Source organism: Ranitomeya imitator, chromosome 8, assembly GCF_032444005.1.
Source record: "Ranitomeya imitator isolate aRanImi1 chromosome 8, aRanImi1.pri, whole genome shotgun sequence".
Classification (NCBI taxonomy): Eukaryota; Metazoa; Chordata; class Amphibia; order Anura; family Dendrobatidae; genus Ranitomeya; species Ranitomeya imitator.
In genome coordinates, this window is record NC_091289.1 from 77699968 (window position 1) to 77720891 (window position 20924).

General features: G+C 45.0%; 1 long non-coding RNA gene across 1 annotated transcript; it reads right to left on the bottom strand.

The window, feature by feature from the left end:
- Positions 1-18909: 18909 nt before the first annotated feature.
- LOC138647129 (uncharacterized) lies at positions 18910-20426 on the bottom strand. The gene is made up of 5 exons (XR_011314895.1): positions 19998-20426; positions 19658-19744; positions 19435-19575; positions 19278-19349; positions 18910-19075 (listed from the first exon to the last, which is right to left on the bottom strand). It is a non-coding gene; the product is annotated as an uncharacterized lncRNA (long non-coding RNA).
- Between the last annotated feature and the right edge of the window lie 498 nt (positions 20427-20924).

Genomic DNA, 20924 nt, shown 5'->3' on the forward strand with positions numbered 1-20924 from the left:
GGCTCCTGTCAGGTATATAGTATTGTAGATACAGACTGTATGGGCTCCTGTCAGGTATATAGTATGGTAGATATAGACTGTATGGGCTCCTGTCAGGTATATAGTATGGTAGATATAGACTGTATGGGCTCCTGTCAGGTATATAGTATGGTAGATATAGACTGTATGGGCTCCTGTCAGGTATATATTATTGTAGATATAGACTGTACGGGCTCCTGTCAGGTATATATTATTGTAGATACAGACTGTACGGGCTCCTGTCAGGTATTTATTATTGTAGATATAGACTGTACGGCCTCCTGTCAGGTATATATTATTGTAGATACAGACTGTACGGGCTCCTGTCAGGTATTTATTATTGTAGATATAGACTGTACGGCCTCCTGTCAGGTATATATTATTGTAGATACAGACTGTACGGGCTCCTGTCAGGTACAGTATATCTATAATTGTAGATATAGACTGTACGGGCTCCTGTCAGGTATATATTATTGTAGATACAGACTGTACGGGCTCCTGTCAGGTATTTATTATTGTAGATATAGACTGTACGGCCTCCTGTCAGGTATATATTATTGTAGATATAGACTGTACAGGCTCCTGTCAGGTATATATTATTGTAGATACAGACTGTACGGGCTCCTGTCAGGTACAGTATATCTATAATTGTAGATATAGACTGTACGGGCTCCTGTCAGGAATATATTATTGTAGATATAGACCGTATGGGCTCCGGTCAGGTATATATTAGTGATATCAGGATGTATGGGCTCCAATCTGGTATATATATTATTGATGGTATCAGAATGTGTGGGCTCCTGTCAGGTGTATATTAGTGATGATATCAGAATATATGGGCCCCTGTCAGTTATATATTACTGATGATATCAGAATGTATGGGCCCCTGTCAGGTATATATTACTGATTATGTCAGAATGTATGGGCCCCTGTCAGGTATATATTACTGATGATGTCAGAATGTATGGGCACCTGTCAGTTATATATTACTGATGATATCAGAATGTATGGGCCCCTGTCAGGTATATATTACTGATGATGTCAGAATGTATGGGCCCCTGTCAGGTGTATATTAATGATGATATCAGAATGTATGGGCCCCTGTCAGGTATATATTAGTGATGATATCAGAATGTATGGGCCCCTGTCAGGTGTATATTAGTGATGATATCAGAATGTATGGGCCCCTGTCAGGTGTATATTACTGATGATGTCAGAATGTATGGGCCCCTGTCAGTTATATATTAGTGATGATATCAGAATGTATGGGCCTCTGTCAGGTATATATTACTGATGATATCAGAATGTACGGGCACCTGTCAGGTATATATATTAGTGATGATATCAGAATGTATGGGCCTCTGTCAGGTATATATTAGTGATGATATCAGAATGTATGGGCCCCTGTCAGGTATATATTAGTGATGATATCAGAATGTATGGGCGCCTGTCAGGTATATATTACTGATGATATCAGAATGTATGGGCCCCTGTCAGGTATATATTACTGATGATGTCAGAATGTATGGGCCCCTGTCAGGTATATATTACTGATGATGTCAGAATGTATGGGCCCCTGTCAGGTATATATTACTGATGATGTCAGAATGTATGGGCCCCTGTCAGGTATATATTACTGATGATGTCAGAATGTATGGGCCTCTGTCAGGTATATATTTGTGATGATATAAGAAGGTATGGGCTCCTGTCAGATATATATATATATATATGTATATATATATATATATATATATATATATATATATATATATATACAGTGGGGCAAAAAAGTATTTAGTCAGTCAGCAATAGTGCAAGTTCCACCACTTAAAAAGATGAGAGGCGTCTGTAATTTACATCATAGGTAGACCTCAACTATGGGAGACAAACTGAGAAAAAAAAATCCAGAAAATCACATTGTCTTTTTTTTAAACATTTTATTTGCATATTATGGTGGAAAATAAGTATTTGGTCAGAAACAAAATTTCATCTCAATACTTTGTAATATATCCTTTGTTGGCAATGACAGAGGTCAAACGTTTTCTGTAAGTCTTCACAAGGTTGCCACACACTGTTGTTGGTATGTTGGCCCATTCCTCCATGCAGATCTCCTCTAGAGCAGTGATGCTTTTGGCTTTTCGCTTGGCAACACGGACTTTCAACTCCCTCCAAAGGTTTTCTATAGGGTTGAGATCTGGAGACTGGCTAGGCCACTCCAGGACCTTGAAATGCTTCTTACGAAGCCACTCCTTCGTTGCCCTGGCGGTGTGCTTTGGATCATTGTCATGTTGAAAGACCCAACCACGTTTCATCTTCAATGCCCTTGCTGATGGAAGGAGGTTTGCACTTAAAATCTCACGATACATGGCCCCATTCATTCTTTCATGTACCCGGATCAGTCGTCCTGGCCCCTTTGCAGAGAAACAGCCCCAAAGCATGATGTTTCCACCACCATGCTTTACAGTAGGTATGGTGTTTGATGGATGCAACTCAGTATTCTTTTTCCTCCAAACACGACAAGTTGTGTTTCTACCAAACAGTTTCAGTTTGGTTTCATCAGACCATAGGACATTCTCCCAAAACTCCTCTGGATCATCCAAATGCTCTCTAGCAAACTTCAGACGGGTCCGGACATGTACTGGCTTAAGCAGTGGGACACGTCTGGCACTGCAGGATCTGAGTCCATGGTGGCGTAGTGTGTTACTTATGGTAGGCCTTGTTACATTGGTCCCAGCTCTCTGCAGTTCATTCACTAGGTCCCCCCGCGTGGTTCTGGGATTTTTGCTCACCGTTCTTGTGATCATTCTGACCCCACGGGGTGGGATTTTGCGTGGAGCCCCAGATCGAGGGAGATTATCAGTGGTCTTGTATGTCTTCCATTTTCTAATTATTGCTCCCACTGTTGATTTCTTCACTCCAAGCTGGTTGGCTATTGCAGATTCAGTCTTCCCAGCCTGGTGCAGGGCTACAATTTTGTTTCTGGTGTCCTTTGACAGCTCTTTGGTCTTCACCATAGTGGAGTTTGGAGTCAGACTGTTTGAGGGTGTGCACAGGTGTCTTTTTATACTGATAACAAGTTTAAACAGGTGCCATTACTACAGGTAATGAGTGGAGGAAAGAGGAGACTCTTAAAGAAGAAGTTACAGGTCTGTGAGAGCCAGAAATCTTGATTGTTTGTTTCTGACCAAATACTTATTTTCCACCATAATATGCAAAAAAAATGTTAAAAAAACAGACAATGTGATTTTCTGGATTTTTTTTTCTCAGTTTGTCTCCCATAGTTGAGGTCTACCCAGTGGCGTAACTACAAAGTGAGGGGCCCCGATGCGAACTTTCAAATGGGGCCCCCCCCGCGCCAAAATATTTCCCACCGAAATTCACATTTTCCCTATTCATTTCGCACACTATAGTTGTGTTGCAATGTTGTGTAGTCTGACCTAATACTGCCCTGTACTCGCTGAGAAAAATGATTTTATAACTAACATGTCCCTATAGTAATATGTCCTCCCTTGCTCTAATTCCAAGCGCACTCCCGGCGTTTGAACTCTGTGTGCTGTTTCTTCCTGGTATGACGCTGCAGTGCGTCATTTCCAGACATGTGCAGTGTGGGGGTGTATTGGGTGTACTGGTTGGCTCTGGAGCATGCGCACTGCACATTCTGACACTGGCGAGTACACACAATACTCCCCCACAGTGCACATGCTGGGCTCTGCCCACAGCCGTGTACAGCCCGTACACACACGGCTTCGCTCCGAGAACCCGTACACACATGGCTCCGCTCCGTACACCTTGTACACACGCGGCTCCGCTCCGTACACCTTGTACACACGCGGCTCCGATCCCTACACCTTGAACACACGGCTTCGCTCCGAGAACTCCGTACACCTTGTACACACGCGGCTCCGCTCCCTACACCTTGTACACACGCGGCTCTGCTCCCTACACCTTGTACACACGCGGCTCCGCTCCCTACACCTTGTACACACGCGGCTCCGCTCCCTACACCTTGTACACATGCGGCTCTGCTCTTTACACCTTGTACACACGCGGCTCCGCTCCCTACACCTTGTACACACGCGGCTCCGCTCCCTACACCTTGTACACATGCGGCTCCGCTCTTTACACCTCATACACACGCGGCTCCGCTCCCTACACCTTGTACACACGCGGCTCCGCTCCCTACACCTTGTACACACGCGGCTCCGCTCCCTACACCTTGTACACATGCGGCTCCGCTCTTTACACCTCATACACACACGGCTCCGCTCCCTACACCTTGTACACACGCGGCTCCGCTCCCTACACCTTGTACACATGCGGCTCCGCTCTTTACACCTTGTACACACGCGGCTCTGCTCCGTACACCTTGTACACACGCGGCTCCGCTCCATACACCTCTTACACACGCGGCTCCGCTCCTTACACCTCTTAAACACGCAGCACCACTCCATACACCCCATACATACACGAATCCGCTCACCTCTTTCACCCTCGGCTGAGCTTTGTATACCTCGTACACACCTGACTCCGCTCCGTACACCTTGCTCCACTACGCACATACACGGCTCCGCTCTGTACACCTTGTACACACACGGCTCTGTTACATAAACATCCCCTCATTCAGCACCATGACAATCAAGCACAGCAGAGTCCTGCATAGTGCATACACTGAGGCCACTGATCATGTGACCCCTGACTCCTCCCCTCCTGTGACCTCATCACAGGTCCTGTGCGCATAGAACAGGTGTGTGTGTGTGTGTGTGTGTGTGTGTGTGTGTGTGTGTGTGTGTGTGTGTGTGTGTGTGTGTGTGTGTGTGTGTGTGTGTGTGTGTGTGTGTGTGTGTGTGTCAGGTGTAAGCAGCACATCACTCACCAGCTAATGCCTGCCATCTCTCCAGCTTCAGTCAGTGACACGCACAGCCCTTCTGCTAGGTCACATGTCCTTCATGGACACGCCCACTCGCCGCACACTGCTGAAAGTCTGGGGAAGCTGTGGGCGTGGCCAGCAGGATGCGTGCGTGACTTGTCTCCTTCCCCTGCTACTTGTTTGCTGGACTGGGCGGGCCCTGAAAACACTGTGGGCCCCGTCGCAGTCGCGACCCCTGCGACCGCAGTTGTTACGCCCCTGGGTCTACCTATGATGTAAATTACAGACGCCTCTCATCTTTTTAAGTGGTGGAACTTGCACTATTGCTGACTGACTAAATACTTTTTTGCCCCACTGTATATATATATATATATATATATATATATATATATATATATATATATATATATATATATATATATATTATTGATGGTATCAGAATGCATGGGCCCCTGTCAGGTGTATATTAGTGATGATATCAGAATGTATGGGCTCCTGTCAGGTATATATTACTGATGATATCAGAATGTATGAGCCCCTGTCAGGTATATATTAGTGATGATATCAGAATGTATGGGCCCCTGTCAGGTATATATTAGTGATGATATCAGAATGTATGGGCCCCTGTCAGGTATATATTAGTGATGATATCAGAATGTATGGGCCCCTGTCAGGTATATATTAGTGATGATATCAGAATGTATGGGCCCCTGTCAGGTATATATTAGTGATGATATCAGAATGTATGGGCCTCTGTCAGGTATATATTAGTGATGATATCAGAATGTATGGGCCCCTGTCAGGTATATATTAGTGATGATATCAGAATGTATGGGCCCCTATCAGGTATATATTACTGATGATGTCAGAATGTATGGGCCCCTGTCAGGTGTATATTACTGATGATGTCAGAATGTATGGGCCCCTGTCAGCTATATATTAGTGATGATATCAGAATGTACGGGCACCTGTCAGGTATATATTACTGATGATATCAGAATGTATGGGGCCCTGTCAAGTATATATTACTGATGATGTCAGAATGTATGGGCCCCTGTCAGGTATATATTAGTGATATCAGAATGTATGGGCCTCTGTCAGGTATATATACTGCGATTGTTCTCGTATGCTGATTCGGCATGAAAAAATAATCACAGATGTGATCTGCCCCATAGATTAACACTGGTCCGTGTGCTATGCAATGTTTTCTCACATAGCACTCATCCATATTCTACATTAGTGTGACCCCGGCCTTAAACTTATGAAGCGACACAGACCACCTGTAGTTCAGCCATCATCAATATTTAAACTACAAGTTTTTCACCATCCAAAAATGCTAATTTTAACCTAGTTCCATAGGTTTCTTAAAGGGAACCTGTCACCAGGTTTTCCCCATATATAGTACCACCAGCACCTATATGCCCTTATACACACCCTTCTAGAGTGCTGTACTGTACATACTGTATATACTCAAGTATAAGCCGAGATTTTCAGCCCACCTTTTTGGGCTGAAATTGACCCTCTCGGCTTATACTCGAGTCATTGTCGGCAAGGGGTCGGCGGGGGAGGGGGAGCGGCGGCTGTCACATACTCACCTGCTCCGGGCGCGGTCCTTGCATGTTTGATGGTCTCTGGGCAGCTCTTCCTTTGTTCAGTGGTCACGTGGTACCACTCATTAAAGTAATGAATATGGACACATATTCATTACTTTAATGAGCTGTACGTGACCGCTGAACATACTGTAGGAAGACGCAGCCGGCTCCCGGAGACCATCTGACAGTGAGAAGCTGCCGGGGACCGCGCTGGGAGCAGGTGAGTATGACTGGGAAGGTGAGCATTGCGCAATATTCACCTCTCCCCTTTCCACCGCTGCGGGCCGCTCTGTCTTCTGTCCTCTGGCGGTGACTGTTTAGGTCAAAGGGCACGATGACGTAGTTAGTGTGCGCGCTGCCCTCTGCCTGAACAGTCAGTGCAGAGGATGGAACCGTTATAATAGATGAAATGTGGATTAAATCCGTGCTGCTGCGACAAATAATGGATCCAGATATAATTGTAAGGTGTTCTGGGTGGTTTATTCAACGCGTTTCGAAGCTCATGGCTTCTTCTTCAGGAAGTTTCCACACAAAGATATAACACGTGGTACTGTTGCCCTGCTTATATACATTCAGAATTCAAATAACGGCGCCAAGCAGTCTTCTGGCATGTGACAGACAGTGTCAAAGTTCAAATAAAAGCCGTATTGTATAAAAATAAGCTATTTTTAACATATACGTAAAACATTAATATCATGATTATAATTGATGAACAATATACTAAAATTTCACTTATTTTTCTGATTCCATGGTGGAAGGAATAAAAAATACAAAAATAAAAATGTATGCGAGATGCCGGGACAAGAACTTGTTTGAGGGTATAAACAATCCCCATTCTGCTCCCTTCACTATCAATGTCGCTACCAGAGGAGTTATTCCTGGTGAACGAAATCGGCTGACACCCTTCTATACCTAATTCATGTATATTTGCATTTATTTATTAAATAATGTATTAAAATGTAAAATTAATTAAGATAAAAATATAGCAATAAAATTCTCCTTTTGGATTTATTTTTTCTTTTATATAAAATACTAATTATGAAAATTGTGGTGAAATTTTTAAAATCAATAATAAAATAATCATTATATCCTCACTTGGAATGAACCAAGTAGAATTCCTTCTGTCCTTCTCGTGAGCTGAAATTTAAATGAAGTTCCCGTAAAAGATCAAGAGAGAAACTAGGAAGCTACAAGCAGATTTATCCTATCAGCCTGTATGATCGCTATTTAACTGCGTTACCATTGTGCTTTTAATCTAATTCATCCTGTTTTAGTGATTTCTTCCGCGTTCAGAGAGATTAGTGTGCCAGTAAAGGTACTGTCACATTAAGCGACGCTGCAGCGATACAGACAACGATGCCGATCGCTGCAGCGTCGCTGTTTGGTCGCTGGAGAGCTGTCACACAGACAGCTCTCCAGCGACCAACGATCCCGAAGTCCCCGGGTAACCAGGGTAAACATTGGGTTACTAAGCGCAGGGCCGCGCTTAGTAACCCGATGTTTACCCTGGTTACAGTTGTAAATGTAAAAGAAAAAAAACACTACATACTTACATTCCCGGTGTCTGGTCATGTCCCTCGCCTTCAGCTTCCCGCACTGACTGAGCGCCGGCCGGAAAGCACAGCGGTGACGTCACCGCTGTGCTTTACGGCCGGCCGGCGCTCACCAGTCAGTGCAGGAAGCTGAAGGCGAGGGACATGACCAGACATTGGGAATGTAAGTATGTAGTGTTTTTTTTTTTTTTTACATTTACAATGGTTACCATTGAAGACATCGCTGAATCAGCGTCACACACGCCGATTCAGCGATGTCAGCGGGAGATCAGCGACAAAATAAAGTTCTGATCTTTCCCCAGCGACCAACGATCTCCCAGCAGGGGCCTGATCGTTGGTCGCTGTCACACATAACGATTTCGTTAACGATATCGTTGCTATGTCACAAAAAGCAACGATATCGTTAACGATATCGTTATGTGTGACGGTACCTTTAATCATTGAGCCTGTGATACACCCGACAAACAGCCTGTGCAAGGTAATTATCTGGCCATGAGCCAGAAAGAAAAAAATCATGTTTGTTTGTGATAAGTTAAGTGGGCTCTATCTGACTGTGCAGTGGAGCCGAGCATAAAGGTACCGTCACACTGAGCGACGCTGCAGCGATACCGACAACGATCCGGATCGCTGCAGCGTCGCTGTTTGGTCGCTGGAGAGCTGTCACACAGACAGCTCTCCAGCGACCAACGATGCCGGTAACCAGGGTAAACATCGGGTTACTAAGCGCAGGGCCGCGCTTAGTAACCCGATGTTTACCCTGGTTACCAGCGTTAAAGTAAAAACACTACATACTTACCTTCCGCTGTCTGTCCCTCGGCGCTCTGCTTCTCTGCCCTGTGTAAGCCCAGCGGCCGGAAAGCAGAGCGGTGACATCACCGCTGTGCTTTCCGGCCGCTATGCTCACAGTGAGTGCAGGAAAGCACAGCGCCGAGGGACAGACAGCGGAATGTAAGTATGTAGTGTTTGGTTTTTTTACTTTTAGGATGGTAACCAGGGTAAACATCGGATTACTAAGCGCGGCCCTGTGCTTAGTAACCCGATGTTCACCCTGGTTACCAGTGAAGACATCGCTGGATCGGTGTCACACACACCGATCTAGCGATGTCAGCGGGAGAGCCAGCGACCAAATAAAGTGCTGGACTTTCCCCAGCGACCAACGATCTCCCAGCAGGGGCCTGATCGTTGGTCGCTGTCACACAGAACGATTTCCTTAACGATATCGTTGCTACATCATAAAAAGCAACGATATCGTTAACGATATCGTTCAGTGTGACGGTACCTTAACCCCTTAGCGACCGCCGATACGCCTTTTAACGGCGGCCGCTAAGGGTACTTAAACCACAGCGCCGTTAATTAACGGCGCTGTGGAAAAAGTCCATAGCGCCCCCCAGAGGCCGATTTTCTCCGGGGTCTCGGCTGCCGAGGGTAGCCGAGACCCCAGAGAACATGATTCGGGGGGTTTTTAACCCACCCCGCATTTGCGATCGCCGGTAATTAACCGTTTACCGGCGATCGCAAAAAAAAAAAAAAAACGCGATCTCTTTTTAATTTCTCTGTCCTCCGATGTGATCGCACATCGGAGGACAGAGAAAAGGGGTCCCAGGTGGCCCCCCAATACTCACCAAGCTCCCCCGATGCTCCTCGTGTCTCCCGGTGGGCGCCGCCATCTTCAAAATGGCGGGCGCATGCGCAGTGCGCCCGCCGGCCGGCACCGGGAGAATCTTTGGGGTCTCGGCTGCCGGGGGTAGCTGAGACCCCAAAGAGCATGATCGGGGTCGGTATTACCGACCCCTGTTTTGCGATCGCCGGTAATTAACTGTTTACCGGCGACCGCAAAAAAAAAAAAAAAGTAAAGTGTAATTCTCTGTCCTCTGATGTCATCGCTAGGGTTGAGCGAAACGGGTCAAACATTTTCAAAAGTCGCCGACTTTTGGCGAAGTCGAGTTTCATGAAACCCGATCCGACCCCTGTGCGTGGTCGGCCATGCGGTACGCGACTTTCGCGCCAAAGTCGCGTTTCAATGACGCGAAAAGCGCCATTTCTCAGCCAATGAAGGTAAACGCAGAGTGTGGGCAGCGTGATGACATAGGTCCTGGTCCCCACCATCTTAGAGAAGGGCATTGCAGTGATTGGCTTGCTGTCTGCGGCGTCACAGGGGCTATAAAGGGGAGTTCCCGCCGACCGCCATGTTACTGCTGCTGATCTGAGCTTAGGGAGAGGTTGCTGCCGCTTCGTCAGAAGCAGGGATAGCGTTAGGCAGGGTCCATTAACCACAAAACCGCTTGTGCTGTAGCGATTTCCACTGCCCAACACCACCTTTGTTTGCAGGGACAGTGGAAGCTACATTTTTTTTTTTTTTCCTCAGCGCTGTAGCTCATTGGGCTGCCCTAGAAGGCTCCCTGATAGCTGCATTGCTGTGTGTACGCCGCTGTGCAAACCAACTGCTTTTTTCAAAGCACAAAACCTCTTGTTCCTTCCTTTCTGCACAGCTATCTTGTTTGTTTGTCCACACTTTTTATTTAATTTGTGCATCAGTCCACTCCTTATTGCTGCCTGCCATACCTGGCTGAGATTACTGCAGGGAGATAGTAATTGAAGGACAGTTCCTTTTTTTTTTTTTTGTGGGAGATTAAGATTGACATTTCTGCTAGAGTGCCATCTCTGTCTGTGTCATCTCTCACTCAGTGGGCCATAGAAAGCCTATTTATTTTTTTGCTTGATTTGGGTTCCAAAATCTACCAGAAAAAATCACAACATCAATCAGTGGGAGAAAAATATTGGCCTCAGGGCTTGTGTGCCACTCCTTACTCCTGTGTGTGCCATCTCTCACTCAGTGGGCCATAGAAAGCCTATTAATTTTTTTGCTTGATTTGGGTTCTAAATTCTACCTGAAAAAATCAATAAATCAATCAGTGGGAGATTAATATTGGCCTTTGGGCTTGTGTGCCAGTCCTAAGCGTGCCATCTCTCTCTCTCTCTCAGATAGTGGGCCATAGAAAGCCTATTTTTTTATTATTTTATTGGGTTTATAAATTTTCCCTGGAAAAAAAAAAAGTGGGAGATTAATATTGGCCTCTGGGCTTGTGTGCCAGTCCTGAGCGTGCCATCTCTCTCACAAATAGTGGGCCATAGAAAGCCTATTTATTTTTTTGGTTGATTTGGGTTCATAATTCTACCTGAAAAAATCAATCAATCAATCAGTGGGAGATTAATATTGGCCTTTGGGCTTGTGTGCCAGTCCTAAGCGTGCCATCTCTCTCTCTCAGATAGTGGGCCATAGAAAGCCTATTTATTATTATTTTTTTTATTGGGTTTATAAATTTTCCCTGGAAAAAAAAAAATGGGAGATTAATATTGGCCTCTGGGCTTGTGTGCCAGTCCTGAGCGTGCCATCTCTCTCACAAATAGTGGGCCATAGAAAGCCTATTTATTTTTTTGGTTGATTTGGGTTCATAATTCTACCTGAAAAAATCAATCAATCAATCAGTGGGAGAAAAATATTGGCCTCAGGGCTTGTGTGCCACTCCTTACTCCTGTGTGTGCCATCTCTCACTCAGTGGGCCATAGAAAGCCTATTAATTTTTTTGCTTGATTTGGGTTCTAAATTCTACCTGAAAAAATCATTAAATCAATCAGTGGGAGATTAATATTGGCCTTTGGGCTTGTGTGCCAGTCCTAAGCGTGCCATCTCTCTCTCTCTCAGATAGTGGGCCATAGAAAGCCTATTTTTTTATTATTTTATTGGGTTTATAAATTTTCCCTGGAAAAAAAAAAAAGTGGGAGATTAATATTGGCCTCTGGGCTTGTGTGCCAGTCCTGAGCGTGCCATCTCTCTCACAAATAGTGGGCCATAGAAAGCCTATTTATTTTTTTGGTTGATTTGGGTTCATAATTCTACCTGAAAAAATCAATCAATCAATCAGTGGGAGATTAATATTGGGCTTTGGGCTTGTGTGCCAGTCCTAAGCGTGCCATCTCTCTCTCTCAGATAGTGGGCCATAGAAAGCCTATTAATTTTTTTGCTTGATTTGGGTTCCAAAATCTACCAAAAAAAATCACTAAATCAATCAGTGGGAGATTAATATTGGCCTCTGGGCTTGTGTGCCACTCCTGACTCCTGTGTGCGTCATCTGTCACTCAGTGGGCCCTAGAAAGCCTATTTTTTGTTTTATTTGTTTTCTAAATTCTCCCTGAAACAATCATTTTATTTTCTTTGGTTTCTAAATTATTCCTGAAAAAAATCATTTTTTTTGTATTTTTTTTTCTCTCAAGTCTCCCTGAAAAAAAAAAATCTGTGGGAGATTCATATTGCCCCTTCTGCTTGTGTGCCAGTCTTGACTCCTGGGTGTGCCATCTCTCTCTCTCTCCCCAATTGTGGGCCATAGAAAGCCTATTAATTTTTTTGCTTGATTTGGGTTCCAAAATCTACCAAAAAAAATCACTAAATCAATCAGTGGGAGATTAATATTGGCCTCTGGGCTTGTGTGCCACTCCTGTGTGCGTCATCTGTCACTCAGTGGGCCCTAGAAAGCCTATTTTTTGTTTTATTTGTTTTCTAAATTCTCCCTGAAACAATCATTTTATTTTCTTTGGTTTCTAAATTATTCCTGAAAAAAATCATTTTTTTTGTATTTTTTTTTCTCTCAAGTCTCCCTGAAAAAAAAAAAAAAAAAAATCTGTGGGAGATTCATATTGCCCCTTCTGCTTGTGTGCCAGTCTTGACTCCTGGGTGTGCATCTCTCTCTCTCTCCCCAATTGTGGGCCATAGAAAGCCTATTAATTTTTTTGCTTGATTTGGGTTCCAAAATCTACCAAAAAAAATCACTAAATCAATCAGTGGGAGATTAATATTGGCCTCTGGGCTTGTGTGCCACTCCTGACTCCTGTGTGCGTCATCTGTCACTCAGTGGGCCCTAGAAAGCCTATTTTTTGTTTTATTTGTTTTCTAAATTCTCCCTGAAACAATCATTTTATTTTCTTTGGTTTCTAAATTATTCCTGAAAAAAATCATTTTCTTTGTATTTTTTTTTCTCTCAAGTCTCCCTGAAAAAAAAAAAATCTGTGGGAGATTCATATTGCCCCTTCTGCTTGTGTGCCAGTCTTGACTCCTGGGTGTGCCATCTCTCTCTCTCTCCCCAATTGTGGGCCATAGAAAGCCTATTAATTTTTTTGCTTGATTTGGGTTCCAAAATCTACCAAAAAAAATCACTAAATCAATCAGTGGGAGATTAATATTGGCCTCTGGGCTTGTGTGCCACTCCTGTGTGCGTCATCTGTCACTCAGTGGGCCCTAGAAAGCCTATTTTTTGTTTTATTTGTTTTCTAAATTCTCCCTGAAACAATCATTTTATTTTCTTTGGTTTCTAAATTATTCCTGAAAAAAATCATTTTCTTTGTATTTTTTTTTCTCTCAAGTCTCCCTGAAAAAAAAAAAAAATCTGTGGGAGATTCATATTGCCCCTTCTGCTTGTGTGCCAGTCTTGACTCCTGGGTGTGCATCTCTCTCTCTCTCCCCAATTGTGGGCCATAGAAAGCCTATTAATTTTTTTGCTTGATTTGGGTTCCAAAATCTACCAAAAAAAATCACTAAATCAATCAGTGGGAGATTAATATTGGCCTCTGGGCTTGTGTGCCACTCCTGACTCCTGTGTGCGTCATCTGTCACTCAGTGGGCCCTAGAAAGCCTATTTTTTGTTTTATTTGTTTTCTAAATTCTCCCTGAAACAATCATTTTATTTTCTTTGGTTTCTAAATTATTCCTGAAAAAAATCATTTTTTTTGTATTTTTTTTTCTCTCAAGTCTCCCTGAAAAAAAAAAAAAAAAAAAAAATCTGTGGGAGATTCATATTGCCCCTTCTGCTTGTGTGCCAGTCTTGACTCCTGGGTGTGCCATCTCTCTCTCCCCAATTGTGGGCCATAGAAAGCCTATTAATTTTTTTGCTTGATTTGGGTTCCAAAATCTACCAAAAAAAATAACTAAATCAATCGGTGGGAGATTAATATTGGCCTCTGGGCTTGTGTGCCACTCCTGACTCCTGTGTGCGTCCTCTCTCACTCAGTGGGCCCTACAAAGCCTTTTTTTTTTTTTTTTCCTAAATTCTCCCTGAAACAATCATTTCATTTTATTTGTTTTATAAATTCTTCTGTAAAAAATAATTTTTTTTTAATTTTTTTTTCTTCTGAAGTCTCCCTTTTAAAAAAAACAAACACAAATCAGTGGGAGATAAATATTTACATTTGCGCTTCAGTGACAGTCCTGCGTGTGTGCCATCTCATTTGTTGCCAACAACAACAGAGTGTGTAACATTGTGGCTGATTTTCGTTGTGGTCTCACCCACCTGTAAAGGGGTAGCTAAATCATACTGAAGTTATAGCTCACCGTGTAAGTTGTGTGACAGCAACAAATACCGTTCGTTTGGTAACGTTTTTAAAACAATGAGGAAGTCTGGTGGAAGAGGTCGTGGCCGGGGGCGTTCATTGTCAGCTGGTAATGAGGGTAGTGGTAGTGGTGGAGCATCAGCTGGTCGTGGGAAAAAAAATATTGCACCTAAGTCTGGAGCTGTGGAGCCAGGTTCGTCGTCTGGCTACACAAGGCCTCGAACGCTCCCTTTTCTGGGAGTAGGAAAACCGCTTTTAAAGCCGGAGCAGCAAGAGCAAGTTTTGGCTTATCTTGCTGACTCAGCCTCTAGCTCTTTTGCCTCCTCTCGTGAAACTGGTAAATGTCAAAGCAGCGCGTCGTTAGTGGATGTTCACGGTCAGGGACAAGTCGCTTCCTTGTCCTCTTCAGCAAAAACAACAACAGAGAAGAATGCAGCAGGCGACACAACGGGTTACTCCATGGAGCTCTTTACACATACCGTCCCTGGCTTAGAAAGTGAAGCAGTTAACAGTCCATGCCCATTACAAGTTGAATCTGACATGGAGTGCACTGATGCACAGCCACAGCCAGACTACTATGCTGGTCCTTTGACTCAGACCACAACATTGCCCTCGCAGGGTGCTGATCAAGAATCAGACCCTGATGAGACTATGTTGCCCCATCACAAACGCTATACCACCGACTGACACGGTGACACAGACGAAGTTGCACACGAGCTACAAGAAGAGGTAATAGATGACCCAGTTCTTGACCCCGATTGGCAGCCATTGGGGGAACAGGGTGCAGGCGGCAGCAGTTCTGAAGCGGAGGAGGAGGGGCCGCAGCAGGCATCAACATCGCAACAGGTTCCATCTGCCGGGCCCGTATCTTGCCCAAAACGCGTGGCAAAGCTAAAATCTGTTGGAGGACAGCGTGGCCATCCGGTTAAAGCTCAGTCTGCAATGCCTGAAAAGGTATCCAATGCTAGAAAGAGTGCAGTCTGGCATTTTTTTTAAACAACATCCAATTGATCAGCGCAAAGTCATCTGTCAAAAATGTTCAACTACCTTAAGCAGAGGACAGAATCTGAAAAGTCTCAATACAAGTTGCATGCATAGACATTTAACCACCATGCATTTGCAAGCCTGGACTAAGGGTACCGTCACACAGTGCAATTTTGATCGCTACGACGGCACGATTTGTGACGTTCGAGCGATATAGGTACGATATCGCAGTGTGTGACACGCTCCTGCGATCCGGGACCCCGCTGTGAATCGTACGTCGTAGCACATCGTTTGAAACTTTCTTTCGTCGTCTAGTGTCCCGCTGTGGCGGCATGATCGCATAGTGTAACAAAGGTGTGCACGATATTGTATACGATGTAAAGGGCGGAGGAGTTGGCTACGTAGGAGCGCTGAATTCTCCACCTCCCAAGTGCTGATTGGGCGGTACAATACTGTGCGCTCATTCGACAAAGGACTATTGTTCCCAGCGGATAAAACCGGAGCTCTCGAGCGCGCTATTCATTTCTCTCTGTAGCACGTGCTGTAAACAGAACTCCTAAATTCGCTGGATTTCCTGGACTTTTCATCTACTACTAGACTTTTACCGCAAAAGGTATGTATAACGCTTCAGCGTAGCATATGTTGCGCTTCAACGTGGATAAACGCTGTAGCGTGGTCGATTGTTCCTTTATGGAGAGTAGGGTAGGCCTGAGAACCTCAGGTACACATCTGTAGCGTGGCCCAATTAATTCTTTTACAGATCGAGATGGTTGACTGCTCCATTTAATACCAGTAGTAAAATATATAGTTATTAGATCAATGGTCAGAACATTGTTTTGTAAGCACGTGTATTTATTGTACGTTTGATTTCTTTTTAGGAACTATGCTCACTTCCGATGAGAGTTCTGTTGTTGCTGCTGCCCTGGTGTTTCAGGCAGCACGTCTCCAAGAGGAGAGACGTCCTAAACGAAAACGTCGCATGTGGACCCGGAGCTGGCTGCAGAAAAGATCCTCATTGTCACACATGGGTCTCATAAGAGAGTTACGTGACAATAACCCTCATGATTTCAGAAACTACCTTCGGATGTCGGAGGAATCCTTCAAAATAATACTGTCTGCTGTTATGCCACTCATACAAAGGTGTGATACGCCGATGCGTGCAGCCGTGCCCGTGGATGAAAGGTTGGCGGTGACACTGCGGTTCCTGGCAACAGGAAGGTCTCTTCAGGATTTGCAGTTTTCCGCTGCTGTTTCCAGACCTTTCCTGAGCGTTGTGATTCCGGAGACATGCGAGGCCATTGTGCGCAGCTTAAGGCATTATATGGAGGTACTACTATATTTTATTGGCTGCTGTGTTATGTCGATATATTATACTAGCTATTTAACCCGTTCTACGCCCTGTTTACGCGCATTTCTATTGGTATATGCTCTACATCCTATCATGTGCTGCTCCCATCCTGCGTCCCCATTCAGACATGTGCTGCTGTGATCCTGCGCCTCCATTCTGACATGTGCTGCTACCATTTTGCGGCTCCATTCTGATATGTGCTGCTCCAACCCTGCGCCACCCTTCTTTTATTTGATGCTCCCAACCTAATTTTATTGATTATATAATTTAGATATATTGTTTAGCACCCCCTCTGAGTCACCGAAGCCATCTGATAAAATAGCTGCCTGCATACTCAGGGTTGTTGACTTTGTTATACCCATACTGCGCCTCATTCACTGTAGGATGTCCACATGAGAGTGTATGTGCATAATATATTTGACCTAATTTGTACATGTTTCCTTCTCATCTTGCAGTTTCCCAAGACGGCGGATGAGTGGAAGAGGATTGCTTCCGATTTTGATGAGCTGTGGCAGTTTCCAAACTGCGGTGGTGCATTAGATGGAAAGCATGTGCGCATCACGCAACCAGCCAACTCTGGATCCTTCTTTTTCAACTACAAAGGATATTTCAGTGTGATCCTCATGGCCCTTGTCAATGCGAACTATGAGTTTGTCGATGTAGATGTTGGCATGAATGGTCGAGTCTCCGACGGTGGTGTTTTTGAACACACTTCATTTGGGGAAAGCTTGAGGAACAATGAACTGCTGTTGCCACTAAATGAAGACACAAAAGCAAACCTAAATTTTGTCTTCATCGCTGATGAAGCTTTCCCTCTTCATCCACATTTGCTGAAGCCATTTGCACAGAGAACACTCACACCGGAGCGCAGAATCTTTAATTACCGGTTGTCGAGGGCCCGTCGTGTGGTTGAAAATGCCTTTGGGATTATGGCAAATCGGTTTAAGGTACCTTCACACATAACGATATTGTTAACGATATCGTTGCTATTTGTGACGTAGCAACGATATCGTTAATGAAATCGTTATGTGTGACAGCGACCAACGATCAGGCCCCTGCTGGGAGATCGTTGGTCGCTGAATAAAGTCCAGAACTTTATTTCGTCGCTGGACTCCCTGGAGACATCGCTGGATCGGCGTGTGTGACACCGATCCAGCGATGTCTTCACTGGTAACCAGGGTAAACATCGGGTAACTAAGCGCAGGGCCGCGCTTAGTAACCCGATGTTTACCCTGGTTACCATGCTAAAAGTAAAAAAAAACAAACACTACATACTTACCTACCGCTGTCTGTCCTCCAGCGCTGCGCTCAGGCTCTCCTCCTGTACTGTCTGTGAGCCGGAAAGCAGAGCGGTGACGTCACCGCTCTGCTTTCCGGCTCCCAGACAGTACAGGAGGAGTGCAGAGAAGCAGAGCGCAGCGCTGGAGGACAGACGGCTGTAGGTAAGTATCTAGTGTTTGTTTTTTTTTACTTTTAGCATGGTAACCAGGGTAAACATCGGGTTACTAAGCGCGGCCCTGCGCTTAGTTACCCGATGTTTACCCTGGTTACCGGCATCGTTGGTCGCTGGAGAGCGGTCTGTGTGACAGCTCTCCAGCGACCAAACAGCGACGCTGCAGCGATTCGGATCGTTGTCGGTATCGCTGCAGCGTCGCTAAATGTGAAGGGGCCTTTAGAGTGTTCCACACAGCTATCAACTTGAAGCTGCCGTCTATAGACTTTGTGGTTTTGGCATGCTGTGTGCTCCATAATTTCCTGAGACGTCATGATACGAGCTCCTATTCTCCTCCTTCGTTTATTGATGCAGTGGACGCAAGAACCGGAGATATTGTGCCCGGGGAATGGCGTACACAACCTGATAATTTTACAGCTCTTCAAGCACTTGGATCTGGCAGGCAGGCAGACGATGCAAGGGACTGTCGCGAAAAATACTGTCAGTACTTTAATGGTTCTGGAGCTGTACCCTGGCAGGATCGCGCCATATAAAAAATAAATTTTTTTTGCTTTGCTGTCATATAAACCTCTCTAACTTAAAGTAAATGTGATGCCTATTAAATGGTGCTGTTAACCCTTATAGCTTGGTAAACATTAAAGAAAGAATGCGAAGATTTTTGGTTTTTTTGGTAACAATTTCTTGGTTTAAAATTATTTAACAACTAAATATAACATAACCAAAAAAAAAAAAATTATCTCCTTCCACGGCCCAAGAGGTGTCGCAGCGTCACGCCCTGCTGCTCTACTTGAGCCTGGAGGAGCGCTGCTGTCTGCTGCAGGAGCGCTGCTGTCCGCTCCAGGCGCAATTGTCTCGCCAGGAGCTCTCTTACGGTGGGCGGTTCTGTGGATAGAAGAGGTTGGAGAACCAACGTTGAATCCGCTGAAAATATATCTCGACCTCTGTGGCAGGACCAAATTTTGTGTGTTGTAAATTTCTATTTGGTCTGGCACCACAGGGCAATGTTAATTTTATTAAATTTTACAGTTTTAGTTGTCTATTGTGACATCCAGCAGAAAACCACTCGTATTATGTTGATACTTACGGAGAAGGGACGCCGGTTCCTCATTGTCAGAACCAGAGGTGCTAATTTCCCATCCCAGCGATCTGGACAGTGCTGCAGCACCGAAAAGGAAATAATACCAGATCTAGTTAACTATGGAACACGCCGTTGGGAAGCGCTCGCTGTTTTGGTCACTTACGTATGTTAGCTTCTGGGGAGAATGGCGCCGACCCGGGGGAGGAAGAGGAGTGTCGGAAGGGAGGTGTTGAGGGTGGTGTAGGGGTGCGAGGCCGTCTGCTGTCTGGTGGAGGCGTGGTAGGCCGCTGTGTCATTACTGCGTCTGTAATGTATTCAAATATTACCGCTACCCTCTTATGTCCCTTATGCAGTTGAAAAACTGTAATCAATGATTGTTAACTTACGTGACGTCCCGGGCTCTGGGCTCCCGCTGGTGGTGGATGCTGTGGTGCTTCTGGCAATGGCAGGTACCTGTTGCCGCCGCTGTCTCTCTACACATAAAGTTAACAAACGCAATCTTTAAATACACATGTAGAGTGCTGCAGATCAAAGCTAACAATATACTGAAACATAAAATTTATATAACACTTCACAGGGGTGCGAGGGTGCATGGTCGCAACAGATGGTGTAGGCGTGTTAGGCCGCTGGGTCATTACTGCGTCTGTAATGTCTTCAAATATTTCAGCTACCCTGTTATGTCCCGTGTGATGTTAAAAAAAATGCAATCAATGATTGTGAACTTACGTGATGTCCCGGACTGTGGGCTCCCACTGGTGTCTGAAGATGTGGTACTGGTGGCAATGGTGGGTCTCACTTGCCGCCGCCGCTGTCTCTCTACACCTAAAGTAAAGAATCACAATGTTTACACACAAATGTTGAGTGCTGCAGATCAAAGCTTACAATATACTGAAACATAAAATAGAGATCACACTTTACAGGGGTGCGATACTCTGACATGTCTGTGGGCTCTGGTGTTCAATGGTCTTCCTGTCTTTGGAAAACGTATCATTTCATCAGTAGGCCACCCTCCTCCGATAATATTTTTGGTCAATTGAGAAACTAAAAATTACGGACATCTTAATAATTTCAAGATGGTGGTTGAGATTAGGGAACCCGACAAGTTTTCTCACGGACAACGCATATTCTGCTTGGAAAATAACTAAATTTTTAAAAAACGGGGCATGTGTTTTAATGCATTTGAGGTGAAGTTGGCAACCATGAGCGCAAGCCTCCCTCACAAACCCCCCCCCCTCCTGACAGCGTGCATCTCCCAATCCCCCCATACTAGTACTTGCCTCGCCTTGCCTCCGCATGCAACTCAGCAAACATTTGTGGCGTTTTATAGCGGAGGTCAGCCCATTTTTTACGCAGTTGAAGCTGACTGCGGCAGACGCCAAACCTCCTCTCCATCATTCTGGTAATGTGGCCAAGCACTTCCCGCTTGTGGATGTGTGGGTGGGCAGGGCGGCTTTCCTGACCCTCATAATCCAGGGCATCCATCTGACTAATAAAAAAAAGGAGCTCTGGCTGCCCCAGAGGAGCAGAACGCAATCTCGCCGCCATTTTAGATGGAATGACCCTGAACAGCAACGCCCACAGGAGGAGCTTGACTACGCCGTCCTGCCGCCAGATCGGCTTCGCAATAGCGTTGCAGTTTATGGACAGCGTCAC